The 12,339-nt window shown below is 37.3% G+C and overlaps 1 protein-coding gene and 1 pseudogene across 4 annotated transcripts in view; one reads left to right on the forward strand and one right to left on the reverse strand.

The window, feature by feature from the left end:
- Positions 1-12,339, forward strand: part of ATRX (ATRX chromatin remodeler) — a 301,682-nt gene that overhangs the window by 54,204 nt on the left and 235,139 nt on the right. The window lies entirely within an intron of this gene.
- Positions 9,026-9,560, reverse strand: LOC132007642 (HIG1 domain family member 1A, mitochondrial-like; annotated as a pseudogene).

The following is a 12,339-nucleotide window of genomic DNA, read 5'->3' on the forward strand; positions in this document are numbered from 1 at the left end:
TGACCTGAGCTGAAGGCAGAAGCTTTAACCCACTGAGCCACCCAGGGACCTCTATGAGTTAAATTTTTACATTGTTCATAACTTCTCTGAATAGAATTGGTGCATTTTTTCTTTTTCTTTTTCTTTCTTTTTTTTTTTTTTAAAGATTTTATTTATTTATTTGGCAGAGAGAGATCACAAGTAGGCAGAGAGGCAGGCAGAGAGAGAGAGAGAGAGGAGGAAACAGGCTCCCTGCTGAGCAGAGAGCCCGATGCGGGACTCAATCCCAGGACCCCGAGATCATGACCTGAGCCGAAGGCAGCGGCTTAACCCACTGAGCCACCCAGGCGCCCTGGTGCATTTTTTCTTAACAAAAATGTCTCAATACCTCCTTTCTACCTCCTTTTCTCCTTTGTAAGTGTCCTATATCATGTGGTGATCATTTTTGAGGTTTTCAAGGGTGACTACATATGTAAGAGCTGAATACACACACACCCACACACACCCCCCACACACGCACATGCATTTGCACTACAAATACAGTATGTACAAAAAGTATAAGAGAAATAGACCACAGTAAGAAGTTCAGCCATATGTGTAATTAGTATCTCAGAAGGGAGAAAAGATAGAGTGGATCAGAAACCTAGCTGTTGCAAATAACTGCAAACATGGCAGCTTATAATAATCCAAATGTATCATTTCACAGTTCTGTAGGTCAGGAGTCCAGTGAGCCTTTCTGGGCTCTCCTTAGGGTATCACAAGGCTAAAGTTAACATATCATTAAGACTATGTTCCTTTCTGAAAGTTCTGTGGAAAAATCCATGTCTGTGCTCATTTAGGTTGTTGCCAGAATTCAAGTCCTTGTGGTTATAGGTCTAAGGTTCCCATTTCTTGCTGGATGTTGGCCAGGTTCCTCTGTCTTAGCTTAAGGCTGTTTGTATTTCTTCTCTAATGGCCCCCTCTATGTTCAAAGCCAGCACGTTGAGTCTCATGCTTTGAATCTAACTCTTGATTGCTTCATCAGCCATCATCTGGAGAAATTTATCTACTGTTAAGACTTATGTGATTACACTAGCCAAATTCCTTTCACCCCTCCCTCCAATTCTTAAGGTCAGTGGTGCTATTTTACATAGTACAGTCATGGAAGTGGCATTTCCTCACATTCCTAGGTTCTGGAGATTAGGGAGCATGAAATCTTGGGGGCCATATGTAGAAATTCTGCATACTATAGTATCCATTCATGATTCTTGGCTGAATGATATATTACTTTGATGGGTTCCAAATGCTGAATAATCTTTTATTATTTATATGTTTTAGTTGATATATTGCTATAAGTATATGAGAGGGCTTTACATTCTATTCTCTCTTCATTTGTTTAATTTGTATATGCTAATATTCTTTCTTTGTTGATATCTCTATCATTATTTCAGTGTTCTTTTGTATCACTCTTGGCAAGTGGGAGGCCCTTCTTTATGGCTCCTGCTAACCCTTTTACGCATCACCATCCTAGAGCACTTCGTTATTTTCTGCCCTCTTAAGATGTTGAATGTATATTTTGCATTGTCCTTTACCTGGCCCAGAAATCAGTTATTTCTCCAAGGAGTTCCAGTTCCTTTTAGTGAGATACTTTATTTAGAAAACAACATCTGGTTGTACAGTGTTCTTTTCATTGCCACCAGGACATCTTTGGTTACAGGCCCTTTCACAGAGAAAAGTGGCTATCTGTGTTAATATTTTCATGAATTGATATTGATAGTTTTGTTTTTTTATTAATTTATTTTTAAATTCTAGTATAACTAAAATGCAGTTTTATATTATTTTCAGGTGTACAGTATAGTGATTCAGCAATTCTGCACATTAAGAGTGCTCTTAGTCCCTTTCACTTACTTCACCTACTCACCTGCCCTCTGGTAACCACCTATTTGTTTTTAGTTTGTGACTTTTTTTCTTTGTTTTGTTTCTTAAATTCCACATACAAGAGAAATCATGTAGTATTTGTCTTTCTCTGACTGACTTATTTTGCTTAGCACTATATCCTTTAGATCTATCCATGTTATTGCAAATGGTAACATTTCATTCTTTTTTATGGCTGAGTAATATTCCATGGTAGATACATACCACATTGTCTTTATTCATCTATTGATGGACACTTGGGTTGCTTCCATATATTGGCTATTGTAAATAATCTGCAGTAAACATAGGTGTGCACATATCTTTTCAAATTAATGTTTTTGTGTTTCGGGGTTAATACCCAGTGGTGGAATCACTGGATCATATGGTAATTCCAATTTTAGTTTTTGAGGAACCTCTATATGGTTTTCAATAGTGGCTGCAGAGTTTGAATTCTTGGCAACAGTGCACAAGGGTTCCTTTTTCTTCACATCCTTGCCAACACTTGTGGTTTCTTGTGCTTTAAATTTCTTTTATTCTGACAGGTGTGAGGTGATAGCTCATTGAGGTTTTGATTTGCATTTCCTTGACGATGAGTTGATGTTGAACATCTTTTCATGTTGGCCATCTCTATGTATTTTTTGGAAAAAATTTTCTTGATGTCTTTTGCCCATTTTTAAATTGGATTATCTGTGTGGGTTTTTTTTTTTTTTTTTTTGGTGTTGAGGTGTGTAAGTTCTTTATATATTTTGGATACTAACCCATTATTGGATATGTCATTTGCAAGTATCTTTTCCCACTCAGTAGGTTGCCTTTTAGTTTTGTTGATTGTTTCCTTTGCTGTGCAGAAGATTATGTTTTGTACTACAAATCAAATTATTTTTGCTTTTGTTTCCCTTGTCTCAGAAGACTTACCTAGAAAAATGTTGCTGTGGTGGATGTCAGAGAAATTACTCTGTGTTCTCTTCTAGGATTTTTATGGTTTCAGATCTCACATTTAGGTCTTCAGTGCATTTTGAGTTTATTTCTGTGTATGGTATAAGAAAGTGGTCCAGTTTCATTCTTTTTCTTTTTTTTAAAAGATTTTTATTTATTTATTTATTTGACAGAGAGAGAGAGAGAGATAGAGAGAGAGATAGATAGATATTGATCACAAGTAGGCAAAGAGGCAGGCAGAGAGAGAGGAGGAAGCAGGCTCCCTGCTGAGCAGAGAGCTCCATGCGGGACTCCATCCCAGGACCCAAAGATCATGACCTGAGCCGAAGGCAGAGGCTTAACCTACTGAGCCACCCAGGCACCCTCATTCTTTTGACTGTTGTCTGGTTTTCCCAGTATTTGTTGAAGAGACTTTTTCCCATTGCATATTCCTATTGCAAAAATAATCTTGGATTTATTTTTGGGCTATTATATTCCATTGATCTATGTGTATTTTATTGTTCCGGAACCAAACTTTTGATTACTACAGCTTTGTAGTATATCTTGAAATCTGGGATTTGATACCTTCAGTTTTTTTCTTCCTTTTCAAAATTGCTTTGGTTATTTGGGGGCTTCTGTGATTCTGTACAAATTTTGGGATTGTTTGTTATAGTTCTGTGAAAAATGCTGTTGGTATTTTGATAGGGATTGCATTAAATGTGTAGATTGCTTTGGTTAATATAGACATTTTAACAATGTATGTTCTTCTAGTCCATGAGAATGGAAAGCTTTTCCATTTCCTTGTGTCCTTTCTTGCACAAGTGTTCTTTAGTTTTCAGAGCACAGATCTTTTGCCTTTTTGGTTAGGTTTATTCCTAGGTTCTTTTTGGTTTTGGTAAAATTATAAATGGGATTATTTTTTAGTTTTAGAAAATTTTTTCTAGTACCTCATTATTAGTGCATAGAAATTCAGCAGACTTCTACAGATTGATTTTATATCCTGCAACTTTATTAAATTTGTATATCAATTTTACTAGTTTTTTTTGGTCTTTAGAGTTTCTGGAAACAGTAGAAGTTTGTCTACTTCCTTACCAATTTGGATGGGTTATATTTCTTTTTATTTTCTGATTCATATGGCTAAGACTTGCAGTACTATATTCTGTAATAGTGGTGAGGGTGGACATCCCATGTTTTGTTCCTCACCTTAGGGGAAAAGCTCCCAGTTCTTTCCCCATTAAGGATGATGGCAGCTATGTTTTTTTTTTTTTTTAATAAATGGCCTTTATTATTTTGAGGTATGTTCCCACTAAACCTACTTTGAGTGTTTTTGTCATGAATGGATGTCATACTTAGTCGAATCCTTTTTTTGCACCTTTTGATATTATCATATGGTTTTTATCCTTTCTGTATTGAATGAGATGTATCTCATTGACATATTTGTGTATATTGATTCACCTTGCATCCCAGGAATAAATCCTGCCTGATCATGGTAAATGATTCTTTAATGTATTGTTGGATTCACTTTCCTGATATTTGGTGAGGAATTTTGCATCTCTGTTCACCAGGGATATTGCCCTGTGGTAGGTATTCTTTTTTTAGTGGAGGCTTTATCTGGTTTTGGTATCAGGGTTACACTGGCCTCATTGAATGAGTTTGAAAGCTTTTTTCCTCTTCTACTTTTTGGAATAGTTGAGAAGAATAAGTATTAACTCTTCAATGTTTGGTAGAATTCACCTGTGAACCATCTGATTGTGGATTTTTGTTGGTTGTTTTTGAATACAGATTCAGTCTTAATGCTGGTATTAGTCTGCCCAAATCAAATTTCTTACTGATTCACTTTTGGGAGATTATGTTTCTAGGAGTTTTTCCATTTCTTGTAGGCTGTTCAGTTTGTTGGCATATACTTTTTCATAATATTATTGTATAATCCTTTGTATTTCTGTGTCGTTGGTTGTTATTTCAACTCTTTTCATTGCCAGTTCTGTGTTCTCCCTCTTTATTTTTTGATGAGTCTGGATAAGGTTTTCAATTTTGTTGATTTCTTCAAACAACCAGCTCCTGGTTTCAGTAATCTGTTGTATTTTGTTTCTTTTTTACTTCTGCTTTTATTTTTTTTTTAAAGATTTACTTACTTATTTTACAGAGCACATGCGTGCAAGCAGTGGGAGGGGCAGAGAGATGCAGACCCCCCTACGAGTGGGGAGCCTGATGCAGGTCTTCATCTTCCAACTGGGAAGATCATGACCTGCGCCTAAACCAGGAGTTGTGCCCTCAACCGAGTGAGCCACCAAGGTGCCCATATTTCTGCTCTTATTTTTTATTATTTCCTTCTGCTACTTGGGTTTAATTTGTTATTCTTTTTCGAGTTCCTTTAGGTGTAAGTTTATTTGGGGTTTTTCATACTTCTTGAGGTAGGTCTGTTTTGCTATAAACTTCCTTCTTGGAACATCTGCGTCTAAAAGATTTGGACTATTGTGTTTTTGTTTTCGCTTGTTTACATTTATTTTTAGTTCTTCTTGGATTTCTTGTTTGTTTGTCTCATTTACAGTTTATTAGCATGTTATTTAATCTCCATGTTTTTTTAAAGATTTTATTTATTTATTTGACAGAGATCACAAGTAGGCAGAGGCAGGCAGGGGGGGGGGGGGGGGGAGCAGGCTCCCTGCTGAGCAGAGAGCCTGATGCAGGGCTCGATCTCAGGACCCTGGGATCATGACCTGAGCTGAAGGCAGAGGCTACAACCCACTGAGCCACCCAGGTATCCCCTAATCTTCATGTTTTTATGTACTCTCCACATTTTTTTCTTGTGGTTGATTTTAGTTTCATAGTGCTAGTGTTAGAAAAGTTACATGGTATGACTTTTACCTTTTTGAATTTTTGGAGACTTGTTCTGTGACCTAACATATCATCTGTTTTGGGGAATGCTCCATGTGTATGAGAAAAGAATGTGTATTCTGCTGTTTTAGGATGGAATGTTCCTTTTTTTTTTTTTAATTGAAAACCTTATTTATTCATTTATTTATTTTTAAAGGTTTTATCTATCTATCTATTTATTTATTTCAGCATAACAATATTCATTATTTTTGCACCACACCGAATGTTCCATGCAACCTGTGCCCTCTATAATACCCACCACCTGGTACCCCGACCTCCCACCCCCCGCCCCTTCAAAACCCTCAGATTGCTTTTCAGAGTCCATAGTCTCTGATGGTAGGATTGAATGTTCTGAATGTATCTATTGCATTTATATGTTCCAATGTGTCCTTCAAAGCCACTATTTACTTTTTGATTTTTTGTTTGGATGATCTATTGATGTAAATTAAATCCCCTACTATTATTGAATTACTATCAATTGCTTCCTTAGTTTTGTTATTAGCTGCTTTGTTTTTATGTGTGCTCCCATGTTGGGTTCATATATATTTGCAGTTGTTACATTTTCTTTTTGGATTGTTCCCTTTATGATTATGTAGTCTCCTTTTTTGTCTCTTACCGTCGATGTTTTAAAGTCTATTTTGTCCTGTATAAATATTGCTAGTGTAGCTTTCTTTTCACTTCCTTTCACATAATAAATGTTTTTCCATCCTTCACTTTCAACATGAATGTATCTTTAGGTCTGAAATGAGTCTTTTGTAGGTAGCACATAGATGGATCTTGCTTTATTATTGCTTCCTTCACTTTTATGTCTTTTGATTGGAGCATTTAGTCCATTTACATTCAAAGTAATTATTAAATAGTTATGTATTTATTGGCATGTTGCTATCTATTTTATGATTGTTTTTGTAGTACTTCCGTCTCACTTCTCTTGCTCTCTTCTCATTGTTTGCTTCTGTTCATTAGTGATATGCTTGGACTCCTTTCTCTTTATGTTTTGTGTATCCCTTACCAGCTTTTGACTTGTGGTTACCATTATGCTTATATATATCATCTTCTGAATATAAGCTGATGGTTGATTAAGTTTGAACCCATTCCTAACGCACTAAAGTTTTACTTTTCTCCCCACCCCACCATGTTTTCATGTATGGTATCTTATTTTTCATCCTTTTATTTTGTGAATTCTTCTATTATATTTACTTAATTTTACTGCTTTTGTGCTTCCTTTCTTCTTACTCCTCAGGGTATAACCTTCTTACTCAGATTATCCCTCTTAACATTTCTTGTAGGGCTGGTTTAGTAGTGATGAATTTAAGTTTTATTTGTCTGGGAGCTCTTTATCTATCCTTCTGTGAATGATAGCATTGTTGGTAGAATACTCTTTTTTGTTCAGATTTTTATAAATTCCAGTTAGTTAACACAATAGTATAATACTGGTTTCAGGAGTAGAATTTAGTGCTTGATCACTTACATATAAAACCCAGTGCTCATTACAACAAGTACTCTGCTAAATACCCATGACCTATTCAGCCCATCCCCCACCTGCCTTCTTCCATCAACCCTCCATTTGTTCTCTGTCATTAAGAGTCTCCTTTGGTTTATTATCCTCACATTTCTCCCCCCCTTCCCATATGTTCATCTGTTTTGTTTTTTTAAACTTCACATATGAGTGAAATCATATAGTATTTGTATTCCTTTGACTAACTTATTTCACTTAACATAACATACTTTAGATCCATCCATTTCAATGAAATGGCAAGATTTCATTCTTTTTTATGGCTGAGTAATATTCTTGTCTGTGTGTTTGTGTGTGTGTGTACACCACATCTTCTTCATCCATTCATCAGTGGATTGACCTTTGGGCTCTCCCCATAGTTGGCTATTGTTGATACTGCTGTAAACATTGGGGTGCATGTACCCTTTCAAATCTGTAATTTTATATCCTTTTGGTAAATACCTAATAGTATAATTTTTGGGTCATATGGTAGGTCTGTTTTCTCTTTCTGAGGAACCTTCATACTGTTTTCCAGAGTGGCTGCACCAGCTTGCATTCCCACCAACAGTGTAAGAGGTTTCTCCTCCTCCACATTCTCGCCAATATCCATTGTTTCCTGTGTTGTTAATTTTAGCCATTCTGACAGGTGTCAGGTGTTATCTCATTGAAGTTTTGATTTGTATTTCTCTGATGATCAGTGATGTCAAGCGTGTTTTCATAGGTCTGCTGGGCGTTTGTATGTTTAGGATAGCTATTTTTAACATTCAGTGATGTTGAGCATCTTTTCATATGTCTGCTGGTCAGATTTTTGTCTGAATATTGATACCATGACTTTATTTTTTCATACTTTATATTTTTAAAATATTAAACAGTTTACTGTAATAAAGTATTTTCAAATTTAAATTTTTTCATTATTTAATGAGCAGATACTATGTATCATTTATTGTTTAGGTAATGATACAAAATGCTGAGCGAAAGAACACATGGACCCAGCCTTATAACATGAGTAAAACATTAACAAAACAATCATAAAGATAAGTGTATACTACAACTTTAGACACCATTAGGAAGGTGAGGTATCCTGTGCCATACAAGTTTATAGTGAGGAGATAAAGGCACTTACCAACCGCACTGGATTGTCTTTTTTGAGAAGATGTCTCTTCATGCTTTCTGCCCATTTCTTAACTGGGTTATTCATTTTTTTGGGTGATCAGTTTGATAAGTTCTTTATAGATTTTGACCCTTTATCAAATTAATGACCCTTTATCAGATATGTCATTTGTAGATATCTTCTCTTATTTTATAGGCTGCCTTTTAATTTTGTTGATTGTTTCCTTTGCTGTGTGGAAGTTTTTTTATTTTGATGAAGTCCCAGTAGTTCGCTTTTGCTTTTGTTTCCTTTGCCACTAGTCAACGTGTCTAGTAAGAAGTTGCTACAGCAGAGGTCAAAGAGGTTTCTGCCTGTGTTCTCTACTAGGATTTTGTTGGTTTCCTGTCTCACATTTAGGTCTTTCATCCATTTTGAATTTATTTATGTATATGATGTAGAAAAGTGGTCCAATTTTATTCTTTTGCATGTTGCTCTTCAGTTTTCCCAGCACCATTTGTTGAAGAGACTGTCTTTTCTCCATTGGATATTCTTTCCTGTTTTGTTGAAGATTAGTTGAACACAAAGCTGAGGGTCCATTTCTGAATTCTCTATTCTGTTCCATTGATTTAAGTGTCTTTTTTTGTGCCAGTTCCATACTGTCTTGATCACTGTAGCTTTGTAATATAGCTTGATGTCTGTAATTGTGATACCAACATTTTTTTAATTGTCTGACCCATTCAAACAATTTATTTTCAACGTAAACATATAAACTCAACGTGAGATGCCTAACTAAAGCAAGCAATACCAACAAAATCGAGACAGTTTCTCTTCTTCTGAGGTTTAGGATTTGCCCAGAATTCCTTATACATGGAATAGCCCATACTGAGAGTCATTGCTCCCACAACAAAGCCTTGGGCTGTCAAACACATGTCAATCAGGTGAACAGACATTTTAGTATTTCCCCTGCTCTTCAATTTATATAATCCCTATGCAACAATTGCTACAGATGACACCATTCCAATGGGAACAAACAGTTCCTCTCTAGCTTTTTTTTTTTTTTTAAAGATTTTATTTATTTATTTGACAGAGATCACAAGCAGGCAGAGAGGCAGGCAGAGAGAGAGGAGGAAGCAGGCTCCCTGCTGAGCAGAGAGCCCGATGTGGGGCTCGATCCCAGGACCCCGAGATCATGACCTGAGCCGAAGGCAGCGGCCCAACCACTGAGCCACCCAGGTGCCCCTCCTCTCTAGCTTTTGGGATAAGTTTAGATTCCTGGTCTTCATCATATGAAGAAAGAGAAAGATCTGTGCCAGTTGACATAGTGGCTGAAGAATCCTCCTACACTGAGAGGACTTAGGCTCCTGGTAATAAATATATATTAACCATGTATCTTCTTTCAATCCTTGAGCATGGAATGTTTTTTTGTTTCTTTGCACCCTCTTTAGTTTCTTCCATCAGTGTTTTATAGTTTAGAGAGTACAGATCTTTTACCTCTTTGGTTAGATTTATTCCTAGGTATCTTATGGGTTTTGGTGCAGTTGTAAATGGGAGTGATTCCTTGATTATTTTTTTCTCCTGCTTCATTATTGGTGTATAGAAATGCATCCAATTTCTGTACATTGATTTTCCTGAATTCATGTACTAGTTCTAGCATTTGTGTGTGTGGAATCTTTCTGGTTTTCTTTTTTTTTTTTTAAAGATTTTATCTATTTATTTGACAGAGATCACAAGTAGGCAGAGAGGCAGGCAGAGATGGAGGAGGAAGCAGGCTCTCCACTAAGCAGAGAACCCGACGCGGGGCTCAATCCCAGGACCTTGGGATCATGACCTGACCTGAAGGCAGAGGCTTTAACCCACTGAGCCACCCAGGCACCCCATCTGGTTTTCTACATAGAGTATCATGTCATCTGCAAATAGTGAAAGTTTGACTTCTTTCTTGCCAATTTGGATGTCTTTTCTTTTTGTTTGATTTCTGAGACGTCCAGTAGTACGTTAAATAGTAATGGTGAGACTGAATATCCCTGTCTTGTTCCTGACCGTAGAGGAAAAACTATCCTTTTTTCTGCATTGAGGTTATTGGCTGTGGGTCTTTGGTATATGGGCTTTGTGATTTTGAGGTATGTTCTATCTATACCTTAATTGCTAAAAGCAAGAATGGATGCTGTATTTTGTCAAATGCTTTTTCTCCATCTATTGAGAGGATCATATGATTCTTTTCCTTTCTTTTGTTAATGTGGTTTATCACATTGATTTGCATATATTGAACTGACCCTGCAGCCCTGGAATAAATCCCACTTGATCATGGTGAATAATCCTTTTTTTTAAAGATTTTTTTAAAAATTTATTTTCAGGATAACAATATTCATTATTTTTTCACCACAACCAGTGCTCCATGCAGTCCGTGCCCTCTATAATACCCACCACTTGGTACCCCAACCTCCCACCTCCCGCCCCTTCAAACCCCTCAGATTGTTTTACAGAGTCCATAGTCTCTCATGATTCACCTCCCCTTCCAATTTCCCCCAACTCCCTTCTCCTCTCTAACTCCCCATGTCCTCCATGCTATTTATTATGCTCCACAAATAAGTGAAACTATATGATAATTAACTCACTCCGCTTGACTTGTTTCACTCAGCATAATCTCTTCCAGTCCCGTCCATGTTGCTACAAAAGTTGGGTATTCATCCTTTCTGATGGAGGCATAATACTCCGTAGTGTATATGGACCACGTTTTCCTTATCCATTCGTCCACTGAAGGGAATCTTGGTTCTTTCCACGGTTTGGCGACCGTGGCCATTGCTGCTATAAACATTGGGGTACAGATGGCCCTTCTTTTCACGACATCTGTATCCTTGGAGTAAATACCCAGGAGTGCAATGGCAGGGTCATAGGGAAGTTCTGTTTTTAATTTCTTGAGGAATCTCCACACTGTTCTCCAAAGAGGCTGCACCAACTTGCATTCCCACCAACAGTGTAAGAGGGTTCCCCTTTCTCCACATCCCCTCCAACACATGTTGTTTCCTGTCTTGCTAATTTTGGCCATTCTAACTGGTATAAGGTGATATCTCAATGTGGTTTTAATTTGAATCTCCCTGAGGGCAAATGATGATGAACATTTTTTCATGTGTCTGATAGCCATTTGTATGTCTTCATTGGAGAAGTGTCTTTTCATATCTTCTGCCCATTTTTGATATGATTGTCTGTTTTGTGTGTGTTGAGTTTGAGGAGTTCATTATAGATCCTGGATATCAACCTTTTGTCTGTACTGTCATTTGCAAATAACTTCTCCCATTCTGTGGGTTGCCTCTTTGTTTTGTTGACTGTTTCCTTTGCTGTGCAGAAGCTTTTGATTTTGATGAAGTCCCAAAAGTTTATTTTCGCTTTTGTTTCCTTTCCCTTTGGAGACATACCTTGAAAGAAGTTGCTGTGGCTGATATCGAAGAGATTACTGCCTATGTTCTCCTCTAGGACTCTGATGCAATCCTGTCTCACGTTGAGGTCTTTTATCCATTTTGAGTTTATGTTTGTGTACGGTGTAAGAGAATGGTCAACTTTCATTCTTCTACATATAGCTGTCCAGTTTTCCCAGCACCATTTATTCTTTTTTTTTAAAAGATTTTATTTATTTATCAGAGAGGGGGCGGGGGAGAGAGTGAGCACAGGCAGACAGAATGGCAGGCAGAGGCAGAGGGAGAAGCAGGCTCCCTGCCGAGCAAGGAGCCCGATGTGGGACTCGATCCCAGGACGCTGGGATCATGACCTGAGCCGAAGGCAGCTGCTTAACCAACTGAGCCACCCAGGTGTCCCTCCTAGCACCATTTATTGAAGAGACTGTCTTTTTTCCACTGTATATTTTTTCCCGTTTTGTCGAAGATTAATTGACCATAGAGTTGAGGGTCCATATCTGAGCTCTCTACTCTGTTCCACTGGTCTATGTGTCTGTTTTTATGCCAGTACCATGCTGTCTTGGTGATCACAGCTTTGTAATAAAGCTTGAAATCAGGTAATGTGATGCCCCCAGTTTTATTTTTGTTTTTCAACATTTCCTTAGCAATTCGGGGTCTCTTCTGATTCCATACAAATTTTTGGATTATTTGCT

This window comes from Mustela nigripes, chromosome X, assembly GCF_022355385.1.
Source record: "Mustela nigripes isolate SB6536 chromosome X, MUSNIG.SB6536, whole genome shotgun sequence".
NCBI lineage: Eukaryota > Metazoa > Chordata > Mammalia > Carnivora > Mustelidae > Mustela > Mustela nigripes.